General features: G+C 45.2%; 1 protein-coding gene across 1 annotated transcript in view; it reads left to right on the top strand.

Moving 5' to 3' along the window:
• Nucleotides 1–15,706: 15,706 nt before the first annotated feature.
• LOC143923377 (guanylate-binding protein 1-like) overlaps nt 15,707–22,301 on the top strand; it is a 36,803-nt gene continuing 30,208 nt past the window's right edge. Inside the window, exon 1 of the mRNA XM_077447002.1 lies at nt 15,707–16,152. The gene's annotated coding sequence lies outside the window, so the exon portion shown is untranslated. The remainder of the gene's footprint in view (nt 16,153–22,301) is intronic.

The raw sequence follows: 22,301 nt of genomic DNA, 5'->3' as shown, positions 1-22,301 counted from the left end.
AATGCTCTGCGATGGCGCAATGCATTGCTGGCTCATGATTGGCCAAGCATGCACTGTGACCCCGCATGCTTGGCCAATCGCAGCGCCAGCAGCGAGGAGAGCCATTATTGGCCACAGGCAGGATGCCTGTGGCCAATCATAGCTCAGGCTGTGTAGTGCACGCCTCACACTATATAAGGCCGCCAGCGCGGCGGCCTTGTGTAGTGTGTTGGCGTCTGAAGCAGTGGGTGTTCTGTGTACCTTCAACACAGTACACACCGATCGTTTTCGGCCGATTTTCGATCTTGCTGTTGTGTAGTGGTTATTGTCTGCGTGCCCTGACCGCAGTATACACCGCTATATTCACCTCACCTATATAGCTAGTGATCTATCTTTTATAATAGAGCTTGCAGTCAGTAGTGTTAGGAGATAGTGCGTGCTGTCTGCGTGCTCTGTACCCAGTACATACCGCTATATCCACCTACATAGCTCTTCTCTATTTGAGCCCACTTGCCATCTGCAGGAGTTATTGGAAGTTGTGTGTGCCTCCAGCACAGCACAGTATACATCTGTATATACCCCTTTATCTCTGGTGTTCTATAATAAAGGCATCTGCAGGAGTTAATGGGTGTTGTGTACCTCTAGCACAATATACACTACCCAACTGCTTTTTTACCCAACTCCCTTCAGGCCATTACCATGTCTGGAAGGCCAGCAAAGAGAGGCAGACAGGCGCGAGCCGATAAAAGAGGGCAAGCAGGCTCTGTGTCTAGAGACAACAGTGCTGGTCGTGGACGCGTTGCATTGTCATCAGCACGTGGCCATGGGACACGCTTGTCCTTCTTTTCGGCAGCTGGACATGTTGAACCGCAACATGCCAATGACTTGGTAGAGTGGATGACCAAGCCCTCTTCATTCTCCTCATCCTCTCTCACCCAGTCTCAGGGTACTAGCAAAGCAGCTGCCAACACATCGTCTTCCCTCCTCTCAATGTCATCATCAGTGACTCCTTCCCTAGACCCACCACGTCCTCCTGAGGAGTCTCCTGAACTCTTTGAGCACAGTGTTGGGTACATGCTCCAGGAGGATGCCCAGTGTTTTGTGGGCTCTGATGATGACACTCAGCTAGAGGAAGGCAGTAGCGTGAGGGCAGAGAGAGGGGATGCTCAAGAAGGACAGCAATCTGGCAGTCATGTTCCACAAGCTGCAGCATACTGTCAGGTTTGCTACAGCGATGAAGAAGGAGGGGATGATGAGGGCACTGACTCCACGTGGGTGCCTGGAAGGAGAGAGGAGGAGGAGGAGGCACATGTCCAACGAGGCAGGATGCCCTCCGGGGGACAGCTTAGGGGCAGCACACCGACTGAATCACACCGCAGAGCTCCGCCTGTGCAGAGCGCTGCCTCTGTGCGCGTTATTCTAAAAGTTCTTTGGTGTGGGCCTTTTTTGAGACGAGTGCATCAGATCGCACCGCTGCTATTTGCAACATATGTCTCAAGCGTATCTCGCGTGGCCAAAACATCAGCCGCTTGGGCACCACATGCTTGACCAGACATATGTTGACCTGCCATGCAGCTCGTTGGCAAGCGTACCTCAAAGACCCACACCAAAGAACAAAGCGGACCTCTCCTTGCTCCTCATCAGCTGGCATCTCCAACCCCACTAGACCTTCAGTCCTCTCTGAAACCTGCTCTGAGAGGAATGAAGGTGTAGAATTAGGTGTGTCACAGCCAAGTGCTTCCGGGAACTCTGCTAGCGGTACACCCACGTCCGATTATAGCAGGCAAATGTCCCTGCCCCAGCTGCTGGACCGGCGAAAGAAGTTCACTCCCAGCCATCCACATGCCCAGCGGTTGAATGCTAGCTTGGCTAAATTGCTAGCACTTCAACTGCTGCCTTTTCAGTTGGTAGACTTGGCCCCCTTCCGTGAGTTTGTACAATGTGCGGTTCCTCAGTGGCAGGTACCCAAATGCCACTTTTTCTCACGGAAGGCGATTCCGGCTCTCTACCGGCATGTGGAAGGCAATGTCCTTGCCTCGCTGGACAGGGCGGTCAGCGGTAAGGTGCATATTACCGCTGACTCATGGTCCAGCAGGCATGGACAGGGATGTTACCTGCCTTTCACAGCCCATTGGGTCACTCTTCTGGCAGCTGGGAAGGATACAGGACAAGGTGCAGTAGTGTTGGAGGTTGTTCCGCCACCACGCCTCCAAAATGCTACTATTGGTTGTGACACACCTCTCTCCTCCACCCCCTCCTCTTCTTCTTCCTCCATGGCCTCTTCCAGTGCTCTGTCCTCAGAACCAGCGGTGCTCCGTAGGCGTTCCAGGGGCTACGCAAATACGCAGGCAAAACGATGCCATGCCGTGCTTGCGCTGGTTTGTTTGGGGGACAGGAGCCACACTGGGGCGGATGTTTTGTCAGCTCTGCAGGGGCAGGCCGAGAGGTGGTTGACGCCACGCCAGCTTAAGCCAGGAATGGTGGTTTGCGACAATGGCACCAACCTCCTCTCCGCCCTCCGACAGGGACAACTGACCCATGTGCCCTGTGTAGCTCACATCCTTAACCTGGTGGTGCAGCGGTTCTTGGGCAGGTACCCCGGCTTACAGGATGTCCTGAGCAGGCCAGGAAAGTCTGTGTGCATTTCCGCCGATCATTTAATGCCTGTGCTCGGCTGGCTGAGCTCCAAAAGGAGTTGAACCTGCCCAAGAACCGCCTTATATGTGACATGCCCACCAAATGGAACTCAACATTGGCCATGCTGCAGCGGCTGCACACGCAGCAGAGGGCCATCAATGAGTACCTGTGCGACTACGGCACCAGGACAGGGTCAGGGGAGCTCGATTTTTTCTCACCACGCCAGTGGGGCATGATCAGGGATGCATGCACTGTCCTGTCACCGTTTGAGGAGGCCACAAGGATGGTGAGCAGTGACAGTGCATGCATCAGTGACACTGTACCTCTTGTCCACCTCTTGGAGCATACGCTGTGTGGAATAATGGACAGGGCACTTGAGGCAGAACAGAGGCAGGAAGAGGAGGACTTCCTTGCCTCTCAAGGCCCCCTTTATCCAGACAGTGTTCCTGCTGTGCCACCAATCACACAGGAAGAGGATGAGGAGGAGGAAGAGGAGGAGGAGGATGATTGTGTCAGCATGGAGGTGGAGGCTGGCACTCAGCATCAGCATCAGCAGCAGCAGCAGCAGTCTTGTAGGGATGATTTACAGTCCCAAGAAACACGTGGACTTGTACGTGGCTGGGAGGAGGTAGCTGCGGATCATGTTGTCCTTAGTGACCCAGAGGACTCCGGGCCGAATGCCTCAGCTAACCTACGCTGCATGGCCTCCCTGATCCTGCAAAGCCTGCGGAAGGATCCTCGTATTCTTCGGATCAAGGAGAGGGACCCTTACTGGCTGGCCACTCTCCTTGATCCACGGTACAAGGGTAAGGTTGCCGACCTTATCTTGCCATCGCAGAGGGAGCAGAGGATGAGACATCTCCGGGAGGCCTTGCAGAAAGGTCTGTGCAACGCGTTCCCAGAGACTGGGAGGTTACAAACTCCTGGTCCTGGACAACGTGTTGCTGAGGCATCGGTCAGAAGGAGCGGTGGAGAAGGTGGCCGTCTGACTGATGCTTTCAGACAATTATTTAGTCCGCAGCTCCAAGGTATGATCGGTTCCAGCACCCATCGCCAGGGTCTGATTTACATGGTGCAGGAATACCTAGGGGCAAGGTCAGACTTGGACACCTTTCCCACCGAAAATCCTCTGGCTTACTGGGTCTTGAGGATGGATCACTGGCCAGAGCTTGCACAGTATGCAATTGAGCTACTGGCCTGTCCTGCACCTTCAGTGCTGCTGGTGGCTTTGTTACCGATCACAGGGTGCGCCTGTCCACCGAATCAGTTGATCGACTGACCTTCATCAAGATGAATCAGTCTTGGATCACCCACAGCTACCAAGCACCCGAAGCTGATGTAACAGAATACATTTTTTTTTAAATATCACATCCCTTCAAGACTGCCTATGCTGATGCTGAGTGACTGTCCTGTTATGTTGATTGTCTATCCTCTTCCTCCGGGGCGTTTAATTACAATTTTTGATGCAATGCTTTGCAGCAGGGCTAATTCCTGCAATAAAACTAGAGTATATGGCAGAGGTTGCAGTGTGGTGGCACCAGCACCAGTGCCTAAGGCCCAATTTTTCTGCCCCTGTTTAACAGGGGCGTTTAAGTACAATTTTTGATGCAATGCTTTGCAGCAGGGCTAATTCCTGCAATAAAACTAGAGTATATGGGAGAGGTTGCAGTGTGGTGGCACCAGCAGCAGTGCCTAAGGCCCAATTTTTCTGCCCCTGTTTAACAGGGACATGTAATTACAATTCTTGATATAATATTTCACAGGAGGGCCCCTCCCTGTGCCCACCCAGAGTAACGGTGAGGACTTATAGTGTTGTGGCACCAGCACCACAACCACCAAAGGTCAATTTTTCTACCACTGTTCAACAATGGCATGTAATTACAATTCTTGATATAATCGTTCACAGCAGGGCGCTCCAGCGCCCACCAAGAGTCACTTTGGGGGTTTACAATGTTGTGGCAAAACCAACACCTTGTTCCGCCATTTCTGCAGAGCATATAGGGCAGGCCCCTACTTTCAAACATCCAATTTACAAACATCTTCTACTTGCAAACGGAAGGAGACAACAGCAAGTGAGATGAAAAAAGATGGACGACAAAACAAATTATACAGGGGTGATAACCCTTCCCTATGTTTTCCAAAAAGCTTAAAAATAGTTTCTTTGACTGGAGCTACACTTTAAAAATGTACCAGTTGAAAATTACAAACAGATTCAACTTAACACAACAAACCTACACAGTCCCTGTCTTGTTTGTACCGCCTGTATACTGCTGTTCTGAGTATATAGGGCCTGGGGGCCACACGCATTTCCTTTTTTTAATATGGGTACGGGGTTCCCCTTAATATGCGTACAAGACCCAAAGGGGCTGGTAATGGGCAGGGAGGGCTACCCATGCCATTTTTCTCAACGATTTTCAACCATATTGCAGGAACCAGATATAACATTAAAACCGCAAGCAGTTTTAAATGATGTTATTTCCGTTTAATGTCATTTTGTGCAGGGACTGTTGTAAACACGGGAAACACGTGGCACTTCACAGGCATACTACAGACACCCCCCAGGCACCATATTTAAAGGAATATTTCACTTTTTTTTTCACTTTAATCGTCATTAAAATCAGTGCTCCCGCCAAAACGGCCATTTTTAAAAACATTTTAGGCATTGACCCATGTCCCCTGGGGCAGGAGCCAGGTCCCCAAACCCTTTTTAGGACAGTATCTTGCATATTAGCCGTTAAAATGAGCACTTTTAATTTCGAACGTTCGAGTCCCATAGACTTCAATGGGGTTCTAAAGTTCGTTCGAATTTGGGGTCCGTTCGAAAGTTCTGGTGCGAACCGAACTGGGGGGTGTTCGGCTCATCCCTACCTCTAACCAACTCCTGTATCCTGCTTGCAGCCTCTAACCATCTCCCGTATCCTGTCTGCAGCATCTAACCATCTCCTGTATCATGTCTGCAGTCTCTGACCATTTCTTGTATCATGTCCACAATCTCTGACCATCTCTTGTATCATGTCCACAATCTCTGACCATCTCTTGTATCCTGTCCACAATCTCTGACCCCCTCTTTTCTTGTATCATGTCTGCAGGCACAGAGGGCCAGCCTGGAGAGGAGTCAAAAGTGGGAGTGTCTCCGTGATGGAGGAGTCAGGCGTGTGTGGACCATGGAGAGGAGAATATAGGATGAAACCAGAGCCAGTAAACTGGAGCCTGGAGAGGACAGTCTGACTGAGCCCTACATGGCACACCTGAGAGGAGATTAGTGACAGTGCCGCAGTACAATAAAGGTTCCCCCTTATATCAGTAACCCCCGCTTACCTTATTCACTCTGTGGGAGGTGGTCTGTGATCACCAGCCCCGCCTCACATCATAGTGTACAGCGTTCCACCTCAAATCAATATCCTCAGAGTTCCCCTTTACATCAGAGTATGCAGGATACAATGCAAGGGAAACTCTGCAGACCCTGATGTAAATGGCAAATCTGCAGACCCTGTTGTAAGTGGGAATTTATGTAAAGGGGGGCTCTGATGATCAGAGACTGCCTTATATCAGAGTTCCCCTTTACACCAAAGTCTGCAGCATTCCCCCTTACATTATGATCCACAGTATCCCCCCTTACATCAGAGTTACCCTTGCACTGTAAGGGGAAATCCTGAAGACTCTGATGTAAGTGGGAGTTATATTACCCTGATCTTCATGTACATGGAGAAATATGTTTTTTTGACTTTTGTTATGACTTAAAGACATTGCTAATTGCACCAGCTATATGTTTGTAGCTTACATATTAAGATTTGCACTGTTTTGCACGGCCATTTTCTGTACTTTTTGGAAGTGTCAGTAAAAAATATGGTTCTGCCAGTAAATTTCATGATTGTTGGCAGTAAAAAAATTGGTGATGTCAGTAAATTTTGGGTTTCCTGTCAGTAAATTTCACTTTCTGGAGGTTGACAACACTGATGGGGACACAACGTGAAATAATGTATGACTAGTTTGAATCCTTCCCCAGTTTACTCAAAATATAATATTTTGCTTATAAACTAGTGCTAAGGATACAATTAACTAATTGGTTGCACGTGGCGCTGTTACCTGTGTGCCTTTCAGTCAACACTCCCTAATCTTCTAAAAAATCCTATCCCACATCATACAAAATGTGATGATTAATAAACACTTAAATAGATACCCAAATTTTCATTTAGATTTAGTGTACAGTGACAAAAATGAACAAACGTGAATATAGTCCATCCACCGAATATAAGAAAATCTAGAGTATATATAAAAAAAAATTTATATATAAAAATACAGCAAAAATAAATAAAGCCAAAAAAACATATAATATCAAATAAAGAGTCTTTTTAAAGAAGCGTGAACAAATCTCCAGTGTTTAAATTTCTTTATACACGTGACTCCTTCACCACACCATCCGTGCTCAATGGCCCCCCTTCGTGAAAAAACTCACCAAATGCTAAGCCTTACACTCTCGTGTAAGGCAAAAGGGCTTGCAACAGATCTCTCAAGATGTATTTCAGATATCAGCACATCCGATTTAATCTTCTCCAATTGCGTACTTCAATGTGTATATATAAATACCTCAAAGAAAAATCACAGAGGGAGACCCCAATAGTGTAATACTGCAATCACTCTTTAATATAAAAATCGCACTCTTTATGCACTCACATGAACTGAAAAGGGTAAAATCACTTCAAAAGAAACTTGCTTCACAAATCCACTTCACAACAACATTCTGAGTACGTCGGGGCATTGGTGGTCACAGCGGACTTATTAGATACTGGATCGCTAGATCTCACCCCTCCTCGTGCGTCCCGCCTGGTCCCACACAGCAGGTCCGTTCGAAAAAGGCGCCTTCAGATCAGATGATTCAGTCCACTTAGTCCTGTACCTCCTTCCCAGCTCCGTGTATGTCAGCTCAATATTCACCAGATAGCCACGCCCCCGACATGTTTCGTCATATCAGACTTATTCATGGGATTGGCTATCTGGTCTAGCAGCCCACCTTATATTTCCCCATCATCCAATCAGCTCATCTCACTGTCAGTCTCACATCCATATTGCTGGGATGTGTCCTGTCGTACACATTAAGCGCCGAAGCCAGAGCTATGATTCGCGCATGCTCAAATCGCAGTATTCGATATCCCCCTTTTATCGAAAACTGGTGATCGAAATATTCGATCCGCCACTACGTTACGGTCTCCGGTGCATGTGTCAAAGTATACTAGGTACGTCGAAGCATTCGACCATATTTGTAATATTCGACATGCAGTAAATTCCGCTCAGATGTTCACACAGGCTGCGTCCCACCAGGTCGCGCATGCGCCGAGATCGAACCCGCATGTCCCCGTCTCCACAATACTCCAGTATGAGAGTCCGTGTCACCGTCTTCTGGAACCAAATAAAGTGCGAAACCAATCACAATACCTATGGTGGTGACAGTCCCCATCTATAGTATCTCTCCATCTATGAGGCACTATCTTTCTCCATAACACCCTGTACCCAGTACACACTGCTTAATCGATGTGTTCTCACACAGTAGATGAACTTATCTACCGCTGTGTCACCAATGCGCCAACGTTTACACCAATGATTAACATATAATATAAACTAACCCATTAGTGCACATTTACATTATTAACCTGGAACATTCGATATACAGCTTCAATTAAAAATCAAAATGGAGATGTATATATATCTGAAGCAACATCTAAAGTGTAAATACACAAATAAAACTCCAAATAAAGGTCATTTTAAAACAAATAAAACATCGTTTTAAAAAAATTTATAGAACAGAAAACTACTACTATTAGCCCTAGAAGAGACATAATAAGTATTCTCATAATAAACTCAGAATTCCCCCATCAATACCTTCACACCTATTCTACAGACATGAAGATTAATGATCGGCAGCCTCAAAAACACTTCCATATCGGAGTGACACCCTTCCCTCTATAATGTTTAAAAGACAATACTTATGGCCTATTAGTGACTACATGTCACTAATATAGCAGTTCAGGTCCAGTTCTACATTCATACCTCTCGGATGAAGGCTCCTCAGCGAGAAGATCCACCTGGTTTCCCTCTGTGACAGATCTCTAACTCGATTAGAGCCCCTCCAAGAGGGATGAACATGGTCTATTCCACAGAACTGCAATAAATTTGGATTTTGTTGGTGATATTCTTTGAAATGTAATGATACGCTATGGTACTGGTAACCTTTACGGATATTAGTCAAATGTTCTGAGATACGTACTCTCAATAATCTCTTGGTGCGTCCTACATACAGTAAGTTACAGGGGCACCACAGTAGGTACACGACATGTGTCATATTACACGTCATGAATTCCTTAATGTCAAATGTTTCACCCTCACTGTTCGTTATTGAGGTGACTCCCCTGTTTATCTGCTGTACAGTCCTACAACAGATACACCTCCTACAGGCATAAAAGCCTTTCAGTTCCCCCGAAATAGTTGTTCGCTGAGGAGGGTCCAGGATCTTTTTTACGACTCGATCACCGATGTTAGGTGCCCGTCTGTAGATAAACCCTGGAGTTTTGGGTATCACACTCCCCAGATGTTTATCCCTTCCCAAAATATGCCAATGTGTCCTAAAAATTTGCTCTACCTCTCTAAATTGATGATGGAAATTGGACAGGAATCTTAGTTGATGTTGTGTCCCCCCTTCTACCTTTCTCCTCCCCTCCAGGCAAGCTTCCCTTGGAATCTTCGCTACTGTCCCAATGGTTTCATCCAAGGTGGTCTCTGAATACCCTTTCTGTATAAACCTTTCTTTTAAAATTTGGGATTGGGCCACGAAATCTTCTCTCGTTGTACAGTTCCTACGGACCCTTAAAAATTGTCCCTTAGGGATATTTCTAATCCAAGATGGATGATGTCCGCTCTTCGTTGTTAAATAGCTGTTCCTGTCTGTATTTTTAAAATACACTGTGGTGTTAAATCTATCATCCTTTCTCTCTATCAAGAGGTCAAGGAAATTTACCACCGTGGGATTAATATTGAACTCCAACTTAATGTCGTTCGAGTTGGAGTTCAATCCCTCCAAAAAGTTTAAAACAGAAGCCTTAGTGCCCCCCCATATGAAAAACAGGTCATCTATGAACCTGCGATAGAAAATTAACTGTGGGCATTCAATACCAAACACATATCTATCCTCCCACTCGGCCATAAATAAGTTGGCAAGGCTAGGGGCATATTTAGCCCCCATTGCCACGCCAACTCTCTGGGCATAGAAGGTCCCATCAAACCAGAAGTAGCTGTGGGTCATGCAAAACTCAAGTGCCTGGCCCACAAACACCTTCCGGGCATGTGGGATATCATCCCTTCTGCTCATAGCCCAGTTAAGTGCCAATAGGGCATCTTGATGTTGAATGATAGTGTATAGGCTAGCTACATCAGCCGTAACCAAATACACTTCCATAGACGAGGGGATGGAGATCATATTGAGGGATTTCAGCAAATCTGTTGTGTCCTTCAAATATGCTCTTGTGTTTTTCACACTGGGTTGGAGTGATCTATCTAAATATTCTCCCAGTCTGGAGGTGACCGATCCTATCCCATTCACGATAGGACGTGGTGGAGGAGCCACCACATCCTTGTGAATTTTGGGCAAGGTGTAGATCACCGGTATCCTGCAACTGCTAGGGACCAGATATTTCTTTTCTTTTAAACAGAGTACTCCCTTCCCATATCCCCACTCCACCAAAGCCTCTAATTGGTTCTTATAATCATCTGTAGGGTCAAAGTTTAATTTCTTGTACGTGGTGGTGTCCCCCAACAGATCATTCAGCTGGTCATGATAAAATGATCTGTCGAGTATCACCACCCCCCCCCCTTTGTCTGCCGGGCGTATGATAATATCATTATTCTCCTCTAGGGATTTAATCCCCTCTTTAATATACCTTGGGTTCACGCCCTTGCTCACGGGGAGTTTATCCAAATCATTTAACACCAAGTTTTTAAAAACCTCAACAAAATGATTACCAGTTAGCTGCGGATTAAATAGTGACCGATTTCTCAGTCCACTGCCCATTTGACTACTAGGATTATCAATCACTACTTTCGAAGTGTTGGGGTGTGACAAAAAATATTTCTTAATATTTAAGGTACGAAAATATTTATGTGCATCAATATACAAATCAAACTTGTTCATACTCTGTCGTGGGGCACATTTAAGTCCCATATTAAGAATATTTAATTCACTCTTATTCAATGTTGCCTTACTTAAATTAAAGATACCATTATCTAAGTGTCCCTCAGTCTTTTTCTTGGATTGTTTCCTCCATCCTGCCCTGCACCCCCTCCTCCTCTCCCCATTGGACCTTCTTGTTGAATGGGCCAATTTCTCTGTCCATTGGGCACAGCTGAGGTGTGTCCTCTCGGGGTTGTCCCTCCCCCTCTCCCTCCTCTCCCCCTCTGATTTAAAAAAGGGGGGGGTGGAAGAGTCCGAGGTGGGAATCCAGGTTCATTTATCCTTCCAGGGGGAGGGACAACCCCGAGAGGACACACCTCAGCTGTGCCCAATGGACAGAGAAATTGGCCCATTCAACAAGAAGGTCCAATGGGGAGAGGAGGAGGGGGTGCAGGGCAGGATGGAGGAAACAATCCAAGAAAAAGACTGAGGGACACTTAGATAATGGTATCTTTAATTTAAGTAAGGCAACATTGAATAAGAGTGAATTAAATATTCTTAATATGGGACTTAAATGTGCCCCACGACAGAGTATGAACAAGTTTGATTTGTATATTGATGCACATAAATATTTTCGTACCTTAAATATTAAGAAATATTTTTTGTCACACCCCAACACTTCGAAAGTAGTGATTGATAATCCTAGTAGTCAAATGGGCAGTGGACTGAGAAATCGGTCACTATTTAATCCGCAGCTAACTGGTAATCATTTTGTTGAGGTTTTTAAAAACTTGGTGTTAAATGATTTGGATAAACTCCCCGTGAGCAAGGGCGTGAACCCAAGGTATATTAAAGAGGGGATTAAATCCCTAGAGGAGAATAATGATATTATCATACGCCCGGCAGACAAAGGGGGGGGGGTGGTGATACTCGACAGATCATTTTATCATGACCAGCTGAATGATCTGTTGGGGGACACCACCACGTACAAGAAATTAAACTTTGACCCTACAGATGATTATAAGAACCAATTAGAGGCTTTGGTGGAGTGGGGATATGGGAAGGGAGTACTCTGTTTAAAAGAAAAGAAATATCTGGTCCCTAGCAGTTGCAGGATACCGGTGATCTACACCTTGCCCAAAATTCACAAGGATGTGGTGGCTCCTCCACCACGTCCTATCGTGAATGGGATAGGATCGGTCACCTCCAGACTGGGAGAATATTTAGATAGATCACTCCAACCCAGTGTGAAAAACACAAGAGCATATTTGAAGGACACAACAGATTTGCTGAAATCCCTCAATATGATCTCCATCCCCTCGTCTATGGAAGTGTATTTGGTTACGGCTGATGTAGCTAGCCTATACACTATCATTCAACATCAAGATGCCCTATTGGCACTTAACTGGGCTATGAGCAGAAGGGATGATATCCCACATGCCCGGAAGGTGTTTGTGGGCCAGGCACTTGAGTTTTGCATGACCCACAGCTACTTCTGGTTTGATGGGACCTTCTATGCCCAGAGAGTTGGCGTGGCAATGGGGGCTAAATATGCCCCTAGCCTTGCCAACTTATTTATGGCCGAGTGGGAGGATAGATATGTGTTTGGTATTGAATGCCCACAGTTAATTTTCTATCGCAGGTTCATAGATGACCTGTTTTTCATATGGGGGGGCACTAAGGCTTCTGTTTTAAACTTTTTGGAGGGATTGAACTCCAACTCGAACGACATTAAGTTGGAGTTCAATATTAATCCCACGGTGGTAAATTTCCTTGACCTCTTGATAGAGAGAAAGGATGATAGATTTAACACCACAGTGTATTTTAAAAATACAGACAGGAACAGCTATTTAACAACGAAGAGCGGACATCATCCATCTTGGATTAGAAATATCCCTAAGGGACAATTTTTAAGGGTCCGTAGGAACTGTACAACGAGAGAAGATTTCGTGGCCCAATCCCAAATTTTAAAAGAAAGGTTTATACAGAAAGGGTATTCAGAGACCACCTTGGATGAAACCATTGGGACAGTAGCGAAGATTCCAAGGGAAGCTTGCCTGGAGGGGAGGAGAAAGGTAGAAGGGGGGACACAACATCAACTAAGATTCCTGTCCAATTTCCATCATCAATTTAGAGAGGTAGAGCAAATTTTTAGGACACATTGGCATATTTTGGGAAGGGATAAACATCTGGGGAGTGTGATACCCAAAACTCCAGGGTTTATCTACAGACGGGCACCTAACATCGGTGATCGAGTCGTAAAAAAGATCCTGGACCCTCCTCAGCGAACAACTATTTCGGGGGAACTGAAAGGCTTTTATGCCTGTAGGAGGTGTATCTGTTGTAGGACTGTACAGCAGATAAACAGGGGAGTCACCTCAATAACGAACAGTGAGGGTGAAACATTTGACATTAAGGAATTCATGACGTGTAATATGACACATGTCGTGTACCTACTGTGGTGCCCCTGTAACTTACTGTATGTAGGACGCACCAAGAGATTATTGAGAGTACGTATCTCAGAACATTTGACTAATATCCGTAAAGGTTACCAGTACCATAGCGTATCATTACATTTCAAAGAATATCACCAACAAAATCCAAATTTATTGCAGTTCTGTGGAATAGACCATGTTCATCCCTCTTGGAGGGGCTCTAATCGAGTTAGAGATCTGTCACAGAGGGAAACCAGGTGGATCTTCTCGCTGAGGAGCCTTCATCCGAGAGGTATGAATGTAGAACTGGACCTGAACTGCTATATTAGTGACATGTAGTCACTAATAGGCCATAAGTATTGTCTTTTAAACATTATAGAGGGAAGGGTGTCACTCCGATATGGAAGTGTTTTTGAGGCTGCCGATCATTAATCTTCATGTCTGTAGAATAGGTGTGAAGGTATTGATGGGGGAATTCTGAGTTTATTATGAGAATACTTATTATGTCTCTTCTAGGGCTAATAGTAGTAGTTTTCTGTTCTATAAATTTTTTTAAAACGATGTTTTATTTGTTTTAAAATGACCTTTATTTGGAGTTTTATTTGTGTATTTACACTTTAGATGTTGCTTCAGATATATATACATCTCCATTTTGATTTTTAATTGAAGCTGTATATCGAATGTTCCAGGTTAATAATGTAAATGTGCACTAATGGGTTAGTTTATATTATATGTTAATCATTGGTGTAAACGTTGGCGCATTGGTGACACAGCGGTAGATAAGTTCATCTACTGTGTGAGAACACATCGATTAAGCAGTGTGTACTGGGTACAGGGTGTTATGGAGAAAGATAGTGCCTCATAGATGGAGAGATACTATAGATGGGGACTGTCACCACCATAGGTATTGTGATTGGTTTCGCACTTTATTTGGTTCCAGAAGACGGTGACACGGACTCTCATACTGGAGTATTGTGGAGACGGGGACATGCGGGTTCGATCTCGGCGCATGCGCGACCTGGTGGGACGCAGCCTGTGTGAACATCTGAGCGGAATTTACTGCATGTCGAATATTACAAATATGGTCGAATGCTTCGACGTACCTAGTATACTTTGACACATGCACCGGAGACCGTAACGTAGTGGCGGATCGAATATTTCGATCACCAGTTTTCGATAAAAGGGGGATATCGAATACTGCGATTTGAGCATGCGCGAATCATAGCTCTGGCTTCGGCGCTTAATGTGTACGACAGGACACATCCCAGCAATATGGATGTGAGACTGACAGTGAGATGAGCTGATTGGATGATGGGGAAATATAAGGTGGGCTGCTAGACCAGATAGCCAATCCCATGAATAAGTCTGATATGACGAAACATGTCGGGGGCGTGGCTATCTGGTGAATATTGAGCTGACATACACGGAGCTGGGAAGGAGGTACAGGACTAAGTGGACTGAATCATCTGATCTGAAGGCGCCTTTTTCGAACGGACCTGCTGTGTGGGACCAGGCGGGACGCACGAGGAGGGGTGAGATCTAGCGATCCAGTATCTAATAAGTCCGCTGTGACCACCAATGCCCCGACGTACTCAGAATGTTGTTGTGAAGTGGATTTGTGAAGCAAGTTTCTTTTGAAGTGATTTTACCCTTTTCAGTTCATGTGAGTGCATAAAGAGTGCGATTTTTATATTAAAGAGTGATTGCAGTATTACACTATTGGGGTCTCCCTCTGTGATTTTTCTTTGAGGTATTTATATATACACATTGAAGTACGCAATTGGAGAAGATTAAATCGGATGTGCTGATATCTGAAATACATCTTGAGAGATCTGTTGCAAGCCCTTTTGCCTTACACGAGAGTGTAAGGCTTAGCATTTGGTGAGTTTTTTCACGAAGGGGGGCCATTGAGCACGGATGGTGTGGTGAAGGAGTCACGTGTATAAAGAAATTTAAACACTGGAGATTTGTTCACGCTTCTTTAAAAAGACTCTTTATTTGATATTATATGTTTTTTTGGCTTTATTTATTTTTGCTTTATTTTTATATATAAATTTTTTTTTTTTATATATACTCTAGATTTTCTTATATTCGGTGGATGGACTATATTCACGTTTGTTCATTTTTGTCACTGTACACTAAATCTAAATGAAAATTTGGGTATCTATTTAAGTGTTTATTAATCATCACATTTTGTATGATGTGGGATAGGATTTTTTAGAAGATTAGGGAGTGTTGACTGAAAGGCACACAGGTAACAGCGCCACGTGCAACCAATTAGTTAATTGTATCCTTAGCACTAGTTTGTATGCACCTTTATATATTTTGATAGTTTGTAAGAAGTGGCAGCTAAGGTGTAGAATTCGTGTCATTTAAGCGCTGTGGTGATACACTTGGTAAAGGGTTTGGCGTGTGTGTATCTTTAATTATTAATAATATTTTGCTTATCTGTCGACATACTGGGTGAGGCTCCCTCAGAGATAATCGTTGTGCTCACTACTTTCACTTTCACTTGAAATTCCAAGAAATACCAACTGAGGTAAAGAAATGTGATAGGCTGTGGAACGTGCTGTGATAAAAGCACATCTGGTTATCTAACAACGTTGGACTGTTGAGGTAATTAAGCTCCAGCCTGAAAAATTTCTGAAGCACAGGAGGGGCCGAGGACAGTGAGGGACCCTGAAGGGCGTGAGACACCAAGAAGACATAGAGGAACTTTGCATGGCCTGAGATTCAACGAGACATAGAAGAACGTTGCAGAGCCACAGACCACCTGAAAAGAGAAGCAGATCTCTCTGTAAATGTTCCTTAAAAATTAACTGTTAATGCAAAGTATCACATACAGGAATCAGGAGAGTTCCCCGTAGGTGGCGAGGCTCAAGGAAGCTCCAGAAAGTGTAACGCACAGGATTAACTCTTCCAGAACTACTGCATAGAAAACAGGTAACCTCTAGTGATTAGCAGTGGTGTGTGTATGATGATATCTTTGTTAAACCATCAATGCTCCATGTGAAATTGCTCTGTTCTGTCAAAAATAGAGAGTCATTCCTCTCCTACATGTATAAAACATACTTTTTTTTTGCTAGAAAACTACTTAGAACCCCCAAACATTATATATTTTAATAAGCAGAGGCTATAGGGAAAAAAAAACTGGGTGTTGCAGATTTTTATTTTACACAGTGTTTGTGAAGCAGTTTTTGAAACACCGGTGGAGGAAGTTTACCATAGAGCTGACCGAGGTCCCTGCCAATCTCTATGACTCTCGGAGGCCGGGCGTGACGTTATGAGGTCACGTCCGGCCCCTGTAGTTGTAAAGGCAGGGTGCCTTTGGCCAATAATGGCTCAAGGGGGACTAAGTCCACGCCCCACACTATATAAGGCTGCTTACATAGCGGCCATGTATAGTGTGTGGATGGAGATAGATTGAGCTAGATTAGGCAGGTATATATATATATAGATAGATATATAAATATATATATATATAGATATATCTATCTATCTCGAAATCGATATCTATATCAATATCTATACCGATATCTATATCTATATATATCTGTATCGATATCTATATCTATATATATATATATGTATATATATATATATATATATATATATATCGATATCTATATATATATGTATGTATATATATATATATATGTGTGAGTATATATATATATATATATATATATATATATATATATATATATATATATATATATATATATATATATATATATATATATATATATATATATATATATATATATATATATATATTCTGCATTTAGTGTAGACTACATATTCAGTGTAGACTCTATATACAGTCAGTGCAGGCAGTGTAGTATAATAAATACATTAACACAGTGTATTGAAGTGGTTAAGGGGGACCCTGCGCCAAAAGTTTTAAAAAAAAAAAAATCCACACCAGACCCCTTTTTCCTGCAACCTGACAGGCCGCAGGAAAAGAGGAGGAGAGAGAAGGTGGCTCCCCTTGCAAAGTACATTGTCCCCATGTTGATGGGGACAAGGGCCTAAAGGGGCAAATCAAGGGGGGCCCCCAGATCCCGCCCCCCTATGTGAATGGGTAAAGGGTACATTGTACCTCTACCCATTCACCAAAAAAAGTCAAAACTACAGGAGACAGTTTTGGAGAATTCCTTTATTAAAAAAAAAAAAAGTGTCCCGCGATGCACATCCATCGTCAATCACAGCTTCCGATGGTCCCGAAAAAAAACCTCTGATGTCACTTGCTTTCACCTGACGTCAGAAGGGGTGGGGTCACTCAGTCACATCACCGGGTGGCCCCGCCCTTGCCCATATAACAGCTGTCAAAGCAAGAAGACCTCAGTCGCGTGGAATGCAGAGTTTTTCTGTGTTTTTTAATATTATTTGGGACCGCTGGGCACCGTGATTGATGATGAATTACATCGCAGGACACTTTTTTTTTTTTTTTAATAAAGGAATTGTTAAAAACTGTCTCCTGTCGTTTTTACTTTTTTTGGTGAATGGGTAGAGGTACAATGTACCCAATAGGGTACACATAGGGGGGCGGGATCTGGTGGCTCCCTTGTTAAAGGGGGCTTCCAGATTCCAATAAGCCCCCCGCCCACAGACCCCCACAACCACCAGGCAAGAGTTGTGGGGATGAGGGCCTTGTCCCCATCAACAAGGTTCTGTGGGAGGGGGGACTCCACAGCACCCACCCCATGTTGAGGGCACGTGGCCTAATATGGTTCAAGAGGGGGGTGCTCTCTCATCCTCCCCACACTATTTTTTTTTTAATTTTGGCACAGGGTTCCCCTTAAAATCCACACCAGACCTGAAGAGCCTGGTATTGATTTTGGGGGGGGTGATTTTTTTCATTATATTTTATGTAGATCCGGAGATACATTATAGCCACAAGCAATTTTAAATGGCATTTAGAAATGTAATTTTTCTGCGGTACTGTTATAAACGTGGGAAAGTTGCGCTACTTTACAGACTAAGGAGACCCTACAAGGCACAATATTTAAAGATTTTTATTGTTTCACATTTAGGGCCGGTTCACACTGCGGGCGATGCGAGGCGACACCGACTTGCCTCGCCGCGACCTGCTGCGACCTCAGCGGCGATTTGCAAATGACTTCTGTATAGAAGTCAATGCAAGTCGCCCCGAGGTCGCCCAGAAGTAGTACAGGAACCTTTTTTCTGAGTCGGAGCGACTCGAGTCGCTCCTCTCAGAACGGTTCCATTGTACAGAACGGGGGCGACTTGTCAGATCGCGGCGAGGCAAGTCGTGTCGCCTCGCATCGCCCGCAGTGTGAACGGGCCCTTAGCATTATTAAAATCACTGCTCTTGAAAAAAGTTTATAAACATTTTTTTTTGCATTGATACATGTTCCCTGGGGCCCCAAACATTTTTTATGGCAATAACTTGCATATAGGCCTTTAAAAATTAGCACTTTTGATTTTTCACATTTGTGTCCCATGGACGTTAAAGGTGTTCGCACAAATGTTTTACCTGTTCGCAAGTTCTTGTGTGAATCAAACCTGGGGGTGTTCGGCTCATCCCTTCTTTCCAGCCTAGAGGAGAGATGTAGGGTCTTATAGACCCCCACATATCTCCATAAAGAGGACCTGTCATGCCCTATTCCTAGGATGTAATGAGTCCAACCAGGTCTGGCAGACCGGAGGGTAAAAGTCATCCAAATTGGGAATTAAACAATGAATTGAACCATTACAGTCTCTGGATATAGAGTATGTCCAAATATATGGATGAATAAAAACACCTCTGTGATCCACAATAAGAGTGTGAGGAACCACCACCACATGGAAAACCACTTACCAGAGGGCCAACCCACACCGGCATTCGTCTATAACCCAGCCACGGCCTCTGACATCAGAATAAAAGACCCCAGGAATGCTTCTCAGATACTGCAGGGTGCTGGGCTCCTTCCATAGAACATGCGGTCCATGAATTCATACAGCATATGGAAAGGAAGGGGACCAAAGCATAATTCCGTAATGCAGGACAATTTATTAAAAGAAAATATTGTACTAACAAACATAGGTAGGTTAAAAACATGTAAAAAATGTGAGCCCTTCCTCCTTCAAATCGACGCGGTGACATCACTTCCCGCGACGCATTTCGTCATACAATGGCGTTTTAAATGGTGATAGGGTGATACACTGACTCACCGAATTAAATAGAGCCAAGTCTCGTTCTGACATACAAGGAAGTGGCCAGATGGCACCATATTAATTGTGGGAACAGCTGCCAATATCGCAACAGATTACAAACAATGCACTCTGAAGAGAAATTACCTTAATTCAAACATCAAAAAATTTACCAAAATTTACATTTGATATCATAACGACCCACAATCTGGATAAATCTCCAAATACAGAGAGAGGAGAAAAAGAAAAAAACGAATCCCGAATGCCGCATATCCAGACCGAGACTAAACACGGATTAAGAGACCCCCAGTGGAGACGGTCTGAATTGCAGTTTAAGAAGAATGGAAACCCCCCCCCCAGCGTGGCTTAGCGGCGAATGTAGGAAGACGTGCTTACCTTGAGCTCCGCCGGCCATCCGTGATTCCATCCTTCCAGTCTGCCCTGAAACGCCGTTTTCGGGGCCCCTACCTCCTGCCACGCTAGGTGAAGCATCCCGGACCACCGCGGTACATCCCGGGACCCTCGCTGTGATGTCCAGACGCCATACCGGAGGGAAGGGGCTGACGGACCCCCCAGGCCAAGATGGCGCCGGTGCGCGGCGCGCAGCCAAAGACCAATACAAGGAAGCAGCACAGAAGCTCCTCTATGGCGGTAAATCGTACAAGGATGCCCTGGCGGGCCAGCCCTCTCCTCAAGCTACCCCTGGAGGCTCTCCTGAGGCGGATGACACAGTCCCCTTGGAGGATGAGGATGGATTGTCTGCAGCATGGCAAACAGTGAGTACACCCAGGGACAGTGTTAGGCCTGAAACACAGACCATCCCCTCCCCAGCGCTGGAAAATGAGCCTACACTAAGGGACATATTCACTGCTGTCACCTCCTGTAATCACTCTATTGCAGCCCTCTCTGAGGACATTAAAGGGGTTAAAGCTGAAATAACGTTTGTCCGCCATGACATGCAAAAGCTCAGGGAGAGAACAGCTGCATTGGAAGGCAGACTGAGCACAGTAGAGGATGACCTGGCCCCCATGCAAAGGGATCTAAAATATAATTGCCATCTTACTGAACAGCACGCTATGCGACTTGATGAGATGGAAAATCGCATGAGACGCAATAATATTCGCGCTGTGGGGATTCCGGAACGTGTTGAGGGTAAAAACCCGGTAGACTTTATTGAAAATTGGTTGCTTGCCACCTTTGGTAAAGAAGCCTTGTCACCGCTTTTTGCAGTGGAACGTGCCCACCGGGTGCCGTCTCGCCCCCTACCTCCGGGCAATCGTCCCAGGCCCTTCTTGTTTAAACTCCTCAACTATAAAGACAGAGACACCATTCTTTCTAAAGCGCGGGGGTTGTCGGACAAGATGGAGATTGAAAATTCCAGGATTTCACTATTTCCGGATTTTTCAGCAGAGCTCCAGAAAAAGCGCGCAACATTTCTTGAAGTTAAGAGACGCCTTCGGGACCTTAACGTTCAATATGGAATGCTATATCCAGCCAGACTCAGAGTTACGGCACTGGGTTCAACGCACTTTTTTGATCGCCCCGCGGCGGCAGCACAGTGGCTTGACCAGGAGTACAACGCACTCAAAGCCGCCAAACTTCAAAGATCTCCTCCACGCTAACGGCACATTTCAACAGGCTGACTGGACTTCCACTTTTACAAGACCGGCAGAAGGCTGAGGTTTGTGGTTCCACTGTAACCCTACTAGAACTACAACATGTCTGCATATGTGAAACCCCGCTTGTCATCTGGGAGAGTCCTCTCTGGGTGTTTCCATGGCCTTCCCCCAGCCCCCAAGTTTCGGATGGGGCCTATTATTCCACTATCTTCCCCGTGTGTGAGCCCCATGGGCTTTAATACAGAAGATGCTACGGTTTTTTGCTGTTTAACTGTTTTTCTTTTCTTTTTCTTTTTGATTCATTTTTTCTCTCTCAGGATTGCAACGGACAAGGACTATTTTCCGACCTGTCTGCACCCATCTGGGCACCTCTTCCTAGCTGTGACAGCTCCTGTTGGACTTTTTTCTCTCCAGTCTTGGGACATCTCAGGTGATGCGACTTCCCAGTCGCTAGTAGCTGATAAATGTGTGTTAATTGCCTTTTTCCTCCCTGGTGGTTTACGACTGTTATTATGGTTACTCCTACTTGCACTTATGTTTTGTATTTCTGATGGCTAAGATTAGATTTCTTTCTTGGAATGTTAGGGGACTGGGCAGTCCGGTGAAGAGGCTGGCGGTGCTTAGGCACCTTAAAGATATGAAGGCTGACATTGTGTGTCTGCAGGAGACACATTTTGCTCCTGCTGGTACTCCTAGCCTGGGTTCTAGACAGTATATCCACCAATACCATTCCACATACTCTGCCTATGCAAGAGGAGTGAGTATCCTAATTAAACAGCATGCACGTTTCTCCTGCTCCCAACAGGTTATTGATCCGGGGGGGAGGTACATTTTTTTGCTGTGTAAGCTTGCTACTATACAATGCATTATTGCCAATGTTTATATCCCGCCGCCGTATTCGGCAGAGATTCTTAGGCGCCTAGCTGGGTTTATGGCACAGTTCCCTGGCATACCCCTGTTGGCGATGGGTGATTTTAACAACTATGTCAACGGTCTGTGGGATAAGATTCCAACTCCTCCGGTAGTCCCCTCACGCCCTAATGGCGATACTCCTTTTGCAGCTCTGTTAGCTGAACTCGGGCTGGTGGATGTCTGGCGGAAAGCCCACCCCCACTCCCGTTTATATTCCTGTTGCTCTCCAGCGTTTGGGAGCTTGTCCAGAATAGACCTGGGACTGGGAAACTCCACCCTCCTCCCCCTAATTAGAGATTCTGGTTATGGGGTTAGACATATATCCGACCACTCTTCTTTGTGGATTGAGATGTCCCTATCTACTGACCACGCACCTAGGAGTTGGAAGCTTAACCCCTTTTGGCT

This window comes from Lithobates pipiens, unplaced genomic scaffold, assembly GCF_037356315.1.
Source record: "Lithobates pipiens isolate NorthernLeopardFrog02 unplaced genomic scaffold, aLitPip1_a1.2 Scaffold_22, whole genome shotgun sequence".
In the NCBI taxonomy this organism is placed as follows: Eukaryota; Metazoa; Chordata; class Amphibia; order Anura; family Ranidae; genus Lithobates; species Lithobates pipiens.
This window is presented reverse-complemented; position numbering and strand designations above follow the sequence as displayed.